General features: G+C 37.9%; 1 long non-coding RNA gene across 1 annotated transcript in view; it reads right to left on the reverse strand.

Moving 5' to 3' along the window:
- Positions 1-2,935: 2,935 nt before the first annotated feature.
- Positions 2,936-12,564, reverse strand: part of LOC309876951 — a 47,281-nt gene continuing 37,652 nt past the window's right edge. The window contains exon 3 of the long non-coding RNA XR_014317292.1: positions 2,936-3,428. This is a non-coding gene — a long non-coding RNA (uncharacterized lncRNA). The remainder of the gene's footprint in view (positions 3,429-12,564) is intronic.

The raw sequence follows: 12,564 nt of genomic DNA on the forward strand, positions 1-12,564 counted from the left end.
GAAGGCAACTGCAAAGCAGGCAAGTGCCTTTAAAGTAGTGGGAGCACAGAGTCAATAGAGATGGGATACTAATGGCTGCAACATTCCCCCCAGGAGGGAAATAAAACAGCTCTGATACACAATAGATGGGAGAGCAAAAAAGTAAACAAACAAATAAAATGTACTAAATGCTTTAAAATGAATTGATTTCTAACATGTCTCCTTCTTACTTTCTTAGGTTTGGGATTACTTAATTATATTTTTTTCCTGTATTTTTTTCATCCCAGAGGTAATGGTGATCCTCTTACTGTAATGTAGATGATGAAGATTGAGAGGAGATATTCTTCTGCTTGAAGTAACTAACTGCTCTTTTCTCCTGCAGAAAGCAAGATGGGTTAGAATACAGATCAGGAGTAATACATGTTTTCTGGGACAAGCAACAGTTTAAATCTCATTCAATTTATAGAATAGGTTGAATTTCACCTCCTTGTACAAATCAAGTGGTATTGTGCTAACGAGTCATATTGTTATGAGCTTGAGAACCAGCATGAAACAACAGCATTCACTACCTATTGCTGGGTCTAATTACCACTCATTACCATGTTCTTTTTATTTTCTTTTGTAAAAGTTTATACCTTAAGAAGAAACAGCAGGGTCAGCAAATGACTCACGTAAATGCTCTGCAGTAAAGCGTATGGCATGTCTTGAAGCCTTTAAATGTCAAAAGCTCTAATGTTTTATTTATAAAGCAGTTTTAATAAGTATTATAGAACTCTGTGGAAGCACTGTATCAAAGCAAGGTCATCTTTCCTAGTTTTAGTATCCACACAGTAGGCACATTCTATATGCCCTAAAAAATTAAATGGGATCCACATCCTCATCAGTGTGACCCACTCAAGGCATTATAATGTTTTGTGGTTCAATGTGCATAGTTGGCTCTGCAAGTCAACTATTATGTATTTTGAAAATGAAATAATTTGAGGAAGTGGTTTTAAAAAAAAATAAATAAAAGCGAATCTCCCAGAAATTCAATACTAGCAGTCAACAATTAGGTAAGAATGAAAAACACTCAGATCTTCGTGAGAATATGCAGAGGAACATATTTTCTCCACTTTTTTGATGTTGTGCATTCTACTCCATATCTCAGACTGTTTTTACATTTCAGGTAATACCTACCTGTGGCTGAATAATGTTTAACCAGTAGATGAAGATTTGAAGATACTGTGAGCAAAGCCTCCCAGTGAGTATGAGAATAAATGCATCAAGCCTACACTGATTTTTTTTTTCTTCTGGGAGAATGTTAGCTGTAAATAAACATTATTTTGGTCAGAATTTTCCCTAGGGAAAATATATTTGCACACAATTATTCTCCCAGGGGCGGGGAGAGGAATATTTTTTTCAACATCTTTCTCATCTTTCAAGGGAAGCAAATGAGTCGGTTAAGAAATTTTCTTAAACAATTGTTATAGTTTTATTAGTTGGAATATCTTTGTGTATATATATATATGTATATATATATATGTATATATATAAACTTATTTTACATACCAACATTGAAAGGATATAAGGAAAGATCTCACTGTTATTAATTTCCCTGAGGTTATTGAAGAAACTTTGTTTCGGTTAAGTTTACATTAAAAAAAAAATTTTAAAAAAAATGTGTTTTTCTTTTTCTGTCTGTTGGAGAGCTTCAGATATCAATACTTTTAGGAGTTTATATAAATTGATCTTACCAAGGCATAGTGCTGCATTCCAAGTGAACTATGAGTTTCAAGCATTGTGATATTTCATTTCAGGCTATAGTAATCTACATGTTTAAAAAAAATAAATAATAATAATAGAAAAGACAGAAATATTTTAATTTCCAGAAATTGACCTCATTTCAAAGCTAGAATGAATTTAATGAAAACAGGATGAAGATTTGACTATAATTCCTATCTTAAAAAAAAATAAAATAAAATAAAAAATTCAAAGCTGCATATAGCAAAGTATAAACATTAATTCTTTGAAGACTTCCTCTAATAACATTTCAACTATGACACACTGTTAAGAGGTGGGTCAGCTTATCTCTGCTCCTTCAGTATTTCTGCATAGCCCATCTCCAGGAGAATCCATTGCCCCCCTTGACCTCCCAATGAACTTGAACCCAACGCAAGGTTTCCGAAGTGGAAACGAGTATCACTGTGGAGAGTCCAGGATCCAGAGGTAGTCTGGGACCTATGGACACAAAGGCAGCTATAATTTTACAACTGCTCAAAGCCCTTAGTCAAACCAGGGTTATATAACCCCAGAGATGCTCATTTTGATTTTCGGTTCCTCATCTGATTCCATCTTTTCCTGATGGTATTTAGTACACAATTCCCTATATGGAGTTCTACATCTTATTATTAACTTGCTTTTCTTCATATATCACAAATCATTTAAACAATTCACACTATCAGATTCCTTAATAAATAAACTATTAGCACTGCTTACAGATTTTAGAGATGAATTTCAAATAAATGATAATATAAAAGCTTACAGGTAAAATTAATCTTCTGTAGTTTTCCCTCCAGTTCCAACTGCAGCTATAAAGCTGCATTTGTTCTACTGAGAGGTACTGCATGAAACTGTAAATCTGAAACACTCTCAGGCTGCTCACTTGGGGAGTCAACTAATTTGTTGACATGAGTGGGAGGCTTCCATTAGCTTCAGCCCCATGACTCAAAGAATCCTCTGGAGTCTCTCTGACAACTTTTTCTAAGCAGGATATAAAGGAAAGCTGAATACAGAAGATAAAGTTTTTGCAATATAAATAAGGTGAATATGCTTGAGTACTTTTTCAAAATAGTGAGATAGGTGAAGAGAAGATATGTGGTTTTTGTTGTTGTTTTTGTTGTTTTTTTTTTCGGCATGTCCCCAGTGTCAGGGATGTTGGACTTTTCTTCTCTTTATTTTCTTTGGGACATTGTATTTAGACTTACAGAATAAGACAAGACAGATTATGTTATGTTAACACCAAGATCTCTTTGGTGTTAACTTCTCGTGCCTCTTTGTTTCAGTGACTGTCATGCAGAGCTCTGGCTTGATCCGTTGCAACAGTGGCCAGATGTTGTTTGTATCTGTATCCCCAGAACAGCGCATTAAACAAGTACAACAAAAATTCAGCTTTATTAAAAAAGGCCTGAAGAAACATCTTTACAGAATGGCTATCACTCACCCATTTGTATTTTCTTCAAGTCTCAATTAGCAAGCCTAAGCAAATGGAATGTTGTCGTGTAGAAGAATATTAAACAAAAAAAAACACAGAGGAAAGCTTCCTGCAGCACAGTCCTCCAAGGGTTCCTGCTTCCAGCATTTCTCAACCCACATGCTACATCTTACTTTCTTAATGAAGGATTGCCACTTTCCTGGGGCCACCAGAATCAAGAACTTATGGAGCTCAGACATCTCCAGCACGCAAGAGGAACCTAGAGGAAACAGAACATCAGAAGATAAGATAGCGATCAATCTGAGAAAATTTACCTAACATACAAAAAGATGACAAAACACAGAAGCTAACTTATACATTCCATGAATTTGCGAAGTGAGACAGCAAAAATGTCAATGCAGTTTCAGTGTTTGGTGCTTTGGCAATAAGGTATAGAGTGAGGAGGCCATTTTTCATGGTGGTTCCCTTTTTCCAGTAAGCTCCAGCCAAGTGGGCTGCTCTTTGGGGCAGGACTACAGGCACATGCAAGGATATGCCTCCATAGACTTAGTTGTAAATTTTTTTTGAAACATTTGTTTTATTTTGTTTTATCGTTTTGTTTTGTGGTTTGTGTTGGTTTTTTTTTTGGTTTTTTTTTTGGGGGGGAGGGGAACATAGCCAGTCTTGGTGCAAACTGTTCAGTTCCAAAAACCTCAGTTCCTAAGCAGAAATAAGCTAAATAAAGAGAGTTCAGAGAAAATAACAGTAACTGTGTATTTATATTCAAGGTACGTAATGGTAAAAATAAAGTAAAAAAAAAAAAAAGAAATCGAGGAACAGAGGAACAGATTGGCAGAGATGGGCATTGCCACATCTTCAGAGAGGTGAGAGAGCTAAGAGAATTCATTCAAGATAAATACCTTTCCTGATATAATACCAAAGTAATTCAAAGCAGATCTGGCAAAACACAAGGTCAGTACAAAAAGAACTGAAAAATAAAATAAGGTCCAAAGTGGGAGAGAAGTTTAAAGTTAAAAGAGAGGAGAATGTGATGAACAATGATGTGACTGTAGGAATAGGTGCTAAAGGTTGAATCTAGTTCCTTAAAATTAGAATGGATGAAGAATAATTTCACATGCACAGTGTCACAGACTGGAAGAAAAATAAAGTCTTTTCTTCATAATTTCTCTGAACTGCTCAGAATCTCTCTGGGGTTGGGGAATAACGCTGATCCATGACAGCTATGAAAAGAGTAAGTCACAGAACAGGTCTTCCTCACAGTGACAACGACAGAGCAACTAGACAGCAGGACCTGTTACACAGCACTGTCTAATGAGTGGAAGGAGCTATTAATTGATTAAAAATAAAAATCACTTTAATGCCAGTGGTGAAAGGGGGAAAAAATGAATAAAGATGAGGTAAGGATAAATAGAAGGAAGTAGAATCGGTAGATTCAAAAAAATAAAAGTGATGTAATCTTGTTGTGAAAAAGAAAAAATGTTCAATGGCTTTACATACTTGAGCATGTTAGAAAAGAACTGAGTTATGCTTCTAAAAAAACAGTATTTCCCCTCCTTCAGCCCTGGTGTCCCAATGGTGAAATATTTAAAACAGTGGTAAACTGCGATACTTTTGAGCCATGTGTTGTCATTCCTGCAAAAACGCACTAATAACTTAAAATTCTCTTTAAACAAGTTTTTATAGAGCTACTAACACCAAGTACAAATCATAAAATGAGCAAAGATTAAATAAAACATCTGCAAATGTCTTTCTGTGCCGCAATGCCTTTTCAAGAAGTGTCCAGGCTAGAAAGAAGAGCAATGTGATAACATTCATCTAGAGACATGTCAAACTTCTCAGCACACATCTGAGCCCAAGCTTTCCCAGAATTTAAGGGGATTCAGTCCTGAAGCAACCTCAGATGGGTGCTGGCCCATCATTGTGTTTTATTCTGTCTCACATAAACATCAGGCAATTAAGTAACTACTTTATCTTAAGTTTAACACACATGGAAAATACAGAAGAAAACTGCAACAGCTTGAAAAAACTATAATCAGCTGCAAGCAGCTGAGGGTTTGGATTACGGGAAACATCAAACTGGAACAGGTTGATTCCAATGAAACTCTTTACAGTTGAGAAGTTCTCTGATGTGAAGTTCAGGATTTCAGAGCTGTTGGGCCTAAAGGTGATGGTTGGACCAGAAGCTAATGCAGAGTGTTGTGAAAAGGAAATATAATGACATTTACATGATAAACAGGCACATGTATGGATGGAACAGCTTAACTGAAAGTAATAAAGACTCCAGAGAACACCAGATAAAGATATTTGTGGGAGTATCAAAATGAAATCTCATCTTGTTTGCCTACTGATTTTTTTCCATGGGAAAAATAAATAAACAAACAAACAAATAAATAAATAAAACTGTAACTGCTCTAGTATTACCTTTTCTCCTTTAATCCTCCATTATCACACATGCACTTTTTCCCCCTGGATTTCCTCTGGGGCTTGACCAAAGCACCTGAAATACTTTTATGAATCTGGCTGTAGTTAGTGATATTTACTTACGGAGTTCATATTTTAGGAATAAGACAACCATCAAAATCCATTAGAAATAAACATACCCCCCCAAAAATATATGACATCGAGTGAAAATCTCTTCTAACTTTCTGTGAGTCTTCCAGAAATATCTATTCTTACCCCTTTTCTAGGAGGGGCATTCAGAGAAATCAGACTATCTCAGCATCTACAAAAGTCTTCTTTTGTACCACACTGCAGGTGTAGACTAATGCATTTCCTCATCTCCAACCCAACCTCCCTACCAAGATCCTGAACATATACAGATTGTAATCAGGAAAGGACACATTGTTGGCATCAAGAATATCCATCGCTTGGAACAAAAGAGGAGCCTTGTCATTGCTCTAAGAAAATTAACAATTATTTTATTTTTAAGTTAAAAAGTCCAACTGCCTTTCTTGTACTTATAAATACATCCCCACCAGAATCCTCCCCCACTGTTTTACCTCCTCAAATATTATAGAGCACAAAGGGTGTTTTCCTGTGACATGTCCTAGTGTGAAGATACTGAACACTGGGTTGGAGATGAGAAGATACTGAACACTGGGTTGGAGCTTCAAGAGTTCACCCATTGCTAGCCTGGCTACCTCATTGCTATTTTTCTTCTTCATGTTTCTCAGACATAAGATGGGAAACCACAATCCTAGCCTCACAGTTGATGTGATTAGGGTAATAGGGTTCAGTCCAACTACAAAGACAAAGCCTGACTTTGTGTTGCATGCTGAGCATGCTGAGGATGCTAGGCATCAGTTTTGCTTTCAGCAGAAGGTAAAAAGAAAGAACACGTTGCTGCTGCTGCTGCAGCTGCAGCTACTGGGACTATTACAAAACACCTGCCCAGCCATCAGCAGGACAAGCTGCACCACTTACTCTCCTCATATCAGATTAAGCACATGAGATATGATGTATTTTTGTAATATTAACACAGAACAATACATTACAATAGTATAGCATAAGCTGTATGAGGTATAAAATAGCAACACATATAAATCACCTTCTAACAGGTAATATGATGTATGCCATATTACAGTATATCACTGTATAAGCAATATATATACACTGCATAAATGTATTTTTTTTTAATATTGTAGCTGCATGGATTTTTTAGATCATGATGTTTCAGGAGTTTTTAAATATAAAAAGTATAATATAATTTTTCCATACATTAGGCAGCCTTTACAAGATAATTCTCGTTAAGAAGAAATCTTTGAAATTTGTCATGAAAATATTTGTAGTACTAAGTAATTAACAAAAGCTTGGACAGACTGAAGCATAGGATTGATTTCATTGCACAGCTAAAGCAGAGGTAAACAGCAATCCATAACTGAAAAATATACGCAGGGCTGACAGCAGTGGAGGGGGGTTGGAAAGGAGGTTGTTTGGTTTTCTTTTGCACAGGACATGCATTATTACGTATGAATCCTTAGAAACACATGAGACGTACTTCAATACACCAGGCAGATTTATAAACCAGGTTACTGCATCTGAAATCTAATTTTCACATCTGCTTTACTCTAAATGCTTGCTGAGAGATAAAGCATTGGAATAGTGATTACAGAGAGTTTATGCCAAAAGCAGGTTATACTACTCGTAGGCATCATAAAACTACATACCATGGCTCCTGCTTTAATTCTGGTAAGCGCATCTTTCATTCACTGATGCAGTTTCCAGATGCCATCACTGTCAGTCCATTTGTTATTCCCTCAGTTCCTCCACCCTGGCTCTGTCTGAATGGTTCTTTTTTTAACATTGTCCGGGGATTTCTAGTACTTCAGAAGCATGCACCCCCCACGCACACATCCTGTAGTTGCTACTATACATGAACAGCTGTTCCCAGAGATGTGGAATAGCAGGAGACATGCATGGACTTCCATTTTCTATGGCACTGGCCTCTGCTACCCTGAGCAGCAAAGCCAACAGGATTGTTTCACTCCAGCAATGTCAGGTCAGCTGCTTTTCTCCCTAATGCTGGACAGGGCAGGGAGGCAAGCCAAGCCACTGTAAGACAGAAGCCTACCACATTTCATGAAGGAAATTGTCACCTCCCAGTCCATTAGTCTCATTCTGGAGTCTTGGGAGGTGCTTGTGCAAACGATGGGAAAGTGAAAACAAAAACCAATATTTGAACACAAGCAGGACACTTTGCAAACTCAGGGAAAAAGTACATTTTTGAGTAAATCCAGGTGACCATCTGTAGGCAGGGTCAGCCACAGACCCAGAGCTACGGACACAGGTATGTGCAGCTCACAGCATTACCAAATGGCAACACTTGATCTCTGCTCGCCTTTCTTTCAACCACCAGCTCCTGCCACCGGAACTGCACTGCACTGGTCTCTACCCCTGGTCAAAGTGGCTTCAGGTCCTAAGATTTCATTGAGAAGTTAGGTTTCTAGTATTTATAGTTACCAGAATAAAAATGAAACATATGCAAACCAGAGAAGTCTCTTGCCTAATTTACCTCAGCGCTGAGGAATTCTAAGTCTACTGAGATTATTTATAGACAAATATTCTTTTTTTATTATTCAGCATTTTTGCAATCCAAACTTTCTCTGGTAGTATCCTAGCTTCCAAAATCCTAAATGCCAAACTCAGAACTACATTTCTCGACAAACAGAACTGTGTAATTATGTGCTGGCAGTTATTTCAAAGTATTTTAAGTACCAGAAAATGTGGGAACAACATAAATAACATAATACAAAAGAAAAATAATATGAATCACACAGTGCATTTTTTTTATGTTAGCTATGCAAAAGTGTTCCAGTTTTAAGTTTAGCTGAAACTGTTGCAAAATTTTCATTTAACTGATCTGGAGTACCATCAAGAATAATATGCCTTGTTACAGAACATAAGTCAAGGTGAGACAACTGACGCAAAGTCTTAGATATTATTCCTGTCTGTGACTGTCCATTTCTGCTTTTCATCTTCTGCCTTCTGGATACAAGGGATTTGTTCTGGCCAAGCAGAAGTTGTCTTTTCCTACAGCCTGCACTACTTGGGTGGAAACTACAGTGTCCTTGCCAAGTGGTCTAAAGTCTGAGGACTTGTTCCAAGTGCACCAGAGTTTTCCAAGAGGACATCACGTCACCATGGAGCTGTTTCCAGAGTCCCATAGCAGCGTGACATAGGAGGATCCCTGACAACTGCTCTTTCAGCTTCTAAATATGGTTTGAAACAAGATGGATTTGTACCAGAAGCCAAACCATCTGAATTTAGAATATTATCAGTAGTTTTCTAATAAACTAGTGATTTTGGTCTTTTTTTTTTTTTTTAACAAATGTAAGATACAATAATAATAATAATAATAAAATATCAGTAACTATATTTGGAATTGGTGGAAGAACAAATACTTTAGAGAAAGAGGAAGTTTTCCTAATAGTTAAAGAACTTTTGGCTTTGTATCCTTGTGGTGTAATTGCCTGAAGTAACTAGGAAAATAAAACTAACATTCACATTTTTAAGGAAAAGGTACAGCATTGAAGAGGCTTTCAGGGTAGGGCATAACTGCATTACCTGAGTGTTCCCTAGGCTCCCAACCTTAGATGCTATCGCGCTGGAGAAACTTGGTGTGCTAGCCCTAAGGAACAGCACGGAGCGTAGAGTGGAGTGGAGACACCACGGCTAGGCTCTGTAACCAGGTGGGGACTCGATTGTTCTTGTGCACAAAGCTGCACTTTTTGCCACCCTGAGCCAAAGACCTGTCATGTTTTGACAAATGCTATACCCTAGTGTACTTTTTGCTCATTATAATATCATTATAATACCAAAACACACTTCCATCCCAAAAGCTACCCGCCTCCAAGGTGCAACCACCCCTCATCGAGCATGCGCTCTGAATTTCTCAGAGCCTATTACTTTAAACGGAGACAGGAGAACTTTTCACCAATCATAACTAAGATATGTTTGACTAGAGGCACTCAAGCTCCACCTAAAAGATAGAAAATAATATAAATTGGCCCAAGAGAGAGGGGATGCCAGGGAAGATACCACTGTCAGGGGAGATACCATCCCAAGGAAATACAACATCCTTAGGACCTTCTGACTCCTGGGACCAGTCGACGGGCTGAGCCCCTCTTAACCCCCATTGGGACGCCTTTGTGTGAGATCTGAATACTTGCTTATAAATCTCTATAGAATCTTTGATCCTTTTAACGCGTTTATTTCTAGGCTGTGCACCTGTAACACCTGTAACATCTGAATATTTCACGCATGCTAGCTTGCTTTTGCAGACAGCCACTATCGCCGGCAATCCAAAAGAACCTGATTATCTGTTGCTGTAATAAACCATACTTGATTGCATTGTGATAGCTCTCATTAAGTGCAACTAGGGTAAGGGTGGTTATCTGTGATAGTTCAGTGTTCTGAATCCAACCAGACCCCCAGACGGTTAATGCGATGTTGGTGAATGTCTGAACGGACCCCCAGACGGTTAACGCGTTGTTGGTGAATGTCCGACTGGTTCAGTACCCTGAATATGACCAGGCCCGTAACGGTTAATCAGCTACACCCCTTAACGCGACAATCCTGGCTGTAAATATGACAACAACCCTAATTGTTAATGATGGAGAAAGCTTGAAATCTTGCAAGATGCTCTTCCATATTTTCAACCATGTGAAACCCCTATTCTAAGGCTCGCATATTTCGTTTCTTAATGCACAGCATGCAGCATGGCAATACATGGACCAATATTACACCCTTCCGGACCAATATTACACGCTTCCTTTTTCCACTGTTTCCTCCCCACTTTATCAAAAATAACAAAATCAAACACCATCTCTTGCCGGCCCCAAAACAGGCATGATCTCTTGGGCATTTCGAAACTCAGAACATCTTCCAAAAACAGCGTAGGGAGACTTGAATCATGAGGCAAGGAGATGAAAGAAATCTCCAGGTAACTCAGCTTATCAACATGGCTGATAACAACCACAAAATATCTTAAGTGATGGTCAAAAAATAAGGCAGACAAACCAGAAATCATAGATGAACAGAAGAAAGACAAATAGTATATCCTGGAACCTTTGGTTTACCGTGCAGATATCCAGCCTTAACATTAACTTTGTTCATTTTTTCAGTCTCTGTTGCTATGTGGATCTGGCTTTCTTTCATTTAATTACTTGCAACTACTGCAAACTGAAGAAAACCATCAGATGTCAAAAGACTGAAAGAAAATGACAACAATTTTCTATTCCATTCTGTCCTCCTCTGGCTGCCATGACAATGTTTTATTAACAATATTTTACTAGTGGAAAAAAATTAAAATGAAGAGCTTGTGTCTGCATCTCAGCTGTAGAAGAAAGGGAGAGCAATGGTAGCCTAAGTGGCACCTTCTGCTTCTTTCAAACAGCTTAGAGAAACCCGGAGGGAGCTTCCTCCAACAACAAGGAACATAACTTGTACTATAAGGCTTATAGCTTCTCCTAACCCTCCCACACACACAAGGGGAGCTGGTGAATAGAGGTGAAGCTCAGCGATACCCAGGATTTATTTCCTAGCATCACAATATGTCAGAAGACAGACAGACAGGCTCTTGTGCTTATTACAGTGCCAAATGCCACAGACAAGCTGAGTAAACAGGGACAGGCTAAGAATTTCTGCAGATGAAGACTCCTCTCCCTCAGTTTATAGCATAAGAGCAGAGTCAAACCAGAGCTGCTCTGGCCACCTTAGAACTGCAAAATCTCACACACCTGCTTTTCAGCCACCCATGATGTATCTAACAGGCTGCTTCTCAAAATTCCCAGCACAAGAGAAGCTTCCACAGAACTGCACTTTTCATTAAAATACAAACAGACAGACCTCACCACGTCGTCACAAAACCTGTGACATCTCTGTATCTCTCCTACCTCCAGTATTAGGAAAAGTTCTTATTTTCTCTCTACTCTTTACCTTTCCCTGTCTGAAACATAGAACCTCAGGCAAACATTGAATGCCCTTTGAATTTGGGGGTGAAAAAGATAACTATCTCTCTTCTTTTATATCACTTTGCAGGGAGGAAGGACACAATATACATGTGTTTTTAAATAAATTACTATGGTACAAAAGACAAGGAAGAAAGCTAAATTTTCTAATTTATTTTAATTTGTGAACAAAGTGGGATAAAGACGTAGATATTTTCCAGAGACACCTGCATATATAATAAAATATCAAATGTAAAATATACAGATACAATATCATCTTCAACTGTTGTTTTTTTTTTGTATTATTTTTATTTTATCATTCCCAATACAAACAGTTCTGTGTAGTACTAAAACTTCCCATCTTTGAGAAAAAACGTTGTTTATACAAGGCAGTTACACAACACTAATGTATCCCTTGTTTTTGGCTGTTTGGTTAAAGCTAAAGCACACAAACCTTCATGCTTCAGGTGAGATCTGCATTTTAACTTTCCACAGCTGGGCACTGCTTCATTGGCACATATTTCTGCAGACTCCAAAGAAGAATCTAGTAACACCTGTAACTCTGCAAAAGAGGACACACAGTGCAGACCAAAACACAGAAAGGCACAGATGCAGATGCTTCTGTGTGTGTACATGGCACTAAACAAATGCAAGTCATAAGTAGCTCATTTGGTCTGCTCAGTGCCTTTGAAATAAAAAGCAGCTCTAGATTCAGATTTTGAGTTACAGGCAGGCATTCAAGGATGTTCAGACTGTGGATTAAGTTTAAATCTTTTGCAGAGAAAGTTAGATGGGAAACAGAGTTTCTTGGAAGAAAGGAAATCAGAGTAAATCAAATGCTGAATTAAAGGTCTAAGTTGGGGGGAGCAAGAAAGCACTCTTAAACATTAATATCATGACTGAGTGCTAATCTGAATTATGAATGTCTAAGGAGTACCTGAAATTATG

This window comes from Aythya marila (assembly GCF_965140915.1).
Source record: "Aythya marila genome assembly, chromosome: 1".
NCBI classification, from domain to species: domain Eukaryota; kingdom Metazoa; phylum Chordata; class Aves; order Anseriformes; family Anatidae; genus Aythya; species Aythya marila.